The following is a 4,280-nucleotide window of genomic DNA, read 5'->3' as shown; positions in this document are numbered from 1 at the left end:
TGTCTGATATCTGTAATGACTTTGATGATGTTCCAATATTCATTATCAGTGGCGACTTTAATGCACGAACAGGAGAGCTTGATGATTTTATGCGTGATGATTCTTCGAATTACCTCCCTTTTACCCAACTATTATACGTCCAACTCCTTCAGTTCACCCAGGACGTCTCATGATTGCGACACAAATGCGTATGGATTTCAACTACTGGATTTATGTAAACAGTTTGGAATCCACATTGTCAACGGAAGAACGGATTCAGATTCACCGAGTAATTACACATTTATTTCACATTCAGGTACCAGTATTGTTGACTACTTTATTGTATCAAGTGAAATGTTCAACGAATTGCGTGATCTGGAAGTGATTCCAAGAACAGAGTCCGATCACATGCCCGTTGTGTGTACTTTTTCAAACTTATTCACAGGTGCAGAAAATGAAACTACAGCACTGAATCTGAAGATGAATTCCTAGATTCAAGATATCCAGTACTTATTCAAATGATGTCAATTATCTTTGCCAGTCACAAGATATGCTAGACAAATTTCACTGTCGCTTGAATACAGATATTAATTCAGCAGTGTCAATGCTCAATGACATACTAACATCGTGTGTCCAGGAACAGAAACCTAAGAGTAATGTGGCACAGAACGCCAGGAAAGTACAGCCTGCATGGTATGACATTGATTGCGAGAACCTGAAACGAAATAAGTGTAAATTGTTGAATGTGTTCAGACACTGTAGAAGCAAAGAAAACCTCGTAAACTACACAGATGCAAAGTCAAATTTTAGAAAATGCTATGATCGTAAGAAAGTTGAAATGGATGGTAACATTACTAAACACTTAGAACATGCCGCAAAATATGGAGACTGTAAAGAGTTTTGGGAAACTGTGAAACGAATAATGAATTATAGACGCTCGTCATGTGTTGTAAATGCGCAAACTCTATATACATACTTCAAAGACTTGTTGAATCCTGTGCATGTTGATGTTAACGACTCATTTGATGAACTTGTTTTGGAATATATAACAAACCACTACTGTGAACACTGTGAACATTCTCTTGGGAGTGATCTGCTGTCTTGTGCAATCACTGATGACGAGATCCTGCAAGCTATAACACATCTTAAATCTAAGCATACCCCCGGAGTTCTTCAAAGCCGTTCAAAAGTCACTTTTAGTATTTCTGAAACCCCTTTTCAAAAAAAATTTAGATACTGGACTGTTCCCAGATGCGTGGAATGTAGGACTGATATTGCCGTTATTCAAGTCACGATCTACTATTGATCCCAATAGCTACAGAGGGATTTCGCTGCTTAATGTGGCTGGAAAAATATTCACATCTGTGCTGGAAACCAGATTACGAACATGGACTGATTTAAATGAGGTTCTCCTTGAAGCTCAAGCTGGTTTTCGCCCAGGTTATGGAACAGTTGATAATATCTTCACCCTTCAAGCATTACGTTCAAAATATCTTTGCAAAAAAGGGGGTAGTTTCTACTGCGCTTTTATTGATTTAAAAAAAGCCTTTGATCTGGTAGATAGGGACAAACTGCTTTACTCGCTTTTAATACATGGATGTCATGGTAAAATATATAACGTACTGGCTCATATGTATACGTCAGTCAAAGCATGTGTGAAGGTTGACAACGGGAAAACTGACTCCTTCCTGACAAGTTCTGGAGTGCGCCAAGGATGTATGCTAAGTCCTCTTTTATTTACTGTTTTCATCAATGAATTAGCCACTGAAATCTACCAGACCTGCAAACACGGAGTCTTTGTTTCTCAGGACATCGAGGATATTAAGATGCTGTTATTTGCTGATGACGTCAACATGTTCTCTTGCACGGTTATAGGTTTGCAACACCAACTAGACGTATTATACCAGTACTGCAAGTCTTGGGGACTCTGTGTCAATATGGATAAAACAAGAATAATCGTTTTTCGTAATGTGGAATTATACGCAAGAAGGAGGAGTGGTTCTATGCGGGTGAACAATTGAAGTGTACAACATACTACAAGTATCTTGGTCTACTATTCTCATCTAGGCTAAAATGGTCAGCTGCATGTAGCAATCTCGCATCACAGGCATCGCAAGCATTAAGGCCAGCATCCACGTGACAAAATATAATATTCTGCTGTAACTGTACCTTAGGTCATAAGGCCTGTAGTATTGAATAAACTAGTCTGAGTCTGAGTCTGAGACAGAGGCTACCTGGGGAAAGAAGCGAAGTAAGGCTGATACATGTGCAGAATATGGTTGGATTTGGTGGCCAGTGTACGTCCCTCCTTGTCACCGGCTTGCCTTTCTGCAGGTCTAACCGCGCTCTTCCCACTATCTACCGGCTCTCTGTCCGCTTTTAAAGGCAGGTGAACGACCAACAATCTGTACAGGACGGCAATTCTCATGGACATAATCTGTTTAGCTAGATATATTTTGCCGAGCTTGACATGTCTGGCACGTAGACACGACAAATAGAGTAACTTGCATTCGCCCTTTCCTCATCAGAAAGTGGTGGCAACAAATTTTCTATTTTACTATTCAGCTGAAAGAACCGGTGTCGACACACAGGGAAAACATGTGTACAGCTCATTGACATTTAATGTTTCCTGTGTAGGCTGAGTATGCTACACAGACTTCACCGACAAGGTTTAAACCGAAGAAAGGCTTACAGAGAGTATAGTGATATAATTTGATGAGACTAAACAAAGCTTAACGTGTGGGTACGCTCCACAACACGTATACACTAAACGCCACAAGAAACGTTACCCTCCTACATTTACGAATTACTTAAAAACTATCAAAGATATGTTAAAAGGTATTAGATTACAAGAAAGCTGAACAACACAGCTTTATGCAAATCACGAAAAATATTGCTCAAATGCATTCATATTTAGGTGCAATGCATCTTTTTCAGAAGAGTTAAATTGTCATATTTTCGTCCATGCAGAAATAACCAATAAGAGTGATTTAGATGTCCAAAAGAAAGGTTGAAATAAAAATCTTCTTTGAAGCAAAGATAAACCATTTAAAGACACCGTTTTTCAACTATTATAACAAAGAAACAACTGTTGTAGAGTGTGTAAAATTGTCACATAATCATTCCTATGATTTCAGTCTTTTAAAACATTTTCCGCTGATTTCCATTAGTGAAAACAAGTAGAACGTGTCTGAAATGTTTGGAAACATCTGAAATTATCTTTGTTAACATTTTTACTTGCAAAGTAACATTTTTCCATTTCTGTTTACACATAGCAATATCATTCGCCAAAACGCAGCAATATTCAAGCAGTATTTGCATCCATTTCACATGTAAATGATTCTGTAGGGTATAAAGAGAGCCTAGAATGCATGATATGATACACAAGTACGAGAAATATGCCACGATTAACAGCTGAAGAGAGAGAAAGAGCCATTGTAATGTTGCAGATGGAGTCGACATACAATGCTGCTGCCTCGGATGCCATCGTATCACGGTTATAAGACTTATTCAGGGCTTCAGACAGACTGGGGTCCCTGTAGACAGACGAAGAAGTGGACGTCCACGCATCGCAACGCCAGCTGAAGATAGGTACCCCCGTCATTAAGGAAGGAGGGTAACGTTTCTTTTGGCGTTTAGTGTATGTTAAATTACGTAAATAATGTAATGCTTGTAGAGTTGCATTATAAGCAAATATGACTGTTTAAGGAAAGTATCCATATGAGTGTGTTTCCATCAACATACAAATAATCCAAGCCACGACATCCGCAATCCCCATAATATCATACTATTTAGTCAATTCCAAAGTAGATTCTATTTTAAGCATAAGGCGGGCACATAGTTCGTAGTCCTACATTGTGTTTACACTGAAATGTAATAGTCATTCACAATCTGCTAGAACTGAATAAGTCGCCATGCAGGATGCAAGCATTTAAAAGATGATGAAATGTTAAAATCAATGCATACGTGTGTAAAAGCCAGCACTATTATTCATTTGAATAATTTATTATCACTTTCATTCTACGATTTTTTCTCGACTTTCTACAAAACAGCTTTCGCAGATTTAGAAACCTGAAATCTGATAGTAGATATGAAATCTGATAGATAGATCTCGTGTGTCTCCAGGATGTTGTCACGCTGAACGACGTCGCCCATGTCAACACAAAAACGACACCACGTGTACCTCCAGGATGTTGTCACGCTGAACGATGTCGTCCATGTCGACACACAAACGACACCACGTGTACCTCCGGGATGTTGTCACGCTGAACGACGTCGTCCATGTCCACACACAAATGACA

The 4,280-nt window shown here is 39.0% G+C and overlaps 1 long non-coding RNA gene across 1 annotated transcript; it reads right to left on the bottom strand.

The window, feature by feature from the left end:
* Positions 1-260: 260 nt before the first annotated feature.
* On the bottom strand, positions 261-1,081 carry LOC124255894. Its single transcript, XR_006892783.1, has 2 exons — positions 1,040-1,081; positions 261-694 (listed from the first exon to the last, which is right to left on the bottom strand). It is a non-coding gene; the product is annotated as an uncharacterized LOC124255894 (long non-coding RNA).
* Between the last annotated feature and the right edge of the window lie 3,199 nt (positions 1,082-4,280).

Source organism: Haliotis rubra, unplaced genomic scaffold (assembly GCF_003918875.1).
Source record: "Haliotis rubra isolate DU_JTF1 unplaced genomic scaffold, ASM391887v1 Scf610, whole genome shotgun sequence".
NCBI classification, from domain to species: Eukaryota; Metazoa; Mollusca; class Gastropoda; order Lepetellida; family Haliotidae; genus Haliotis; species Haliotis rubra.
Note: the sequence above shows the minus strand (reverse complement) of the source record. Positions and strands in the feature narration are given on the sequence as shown.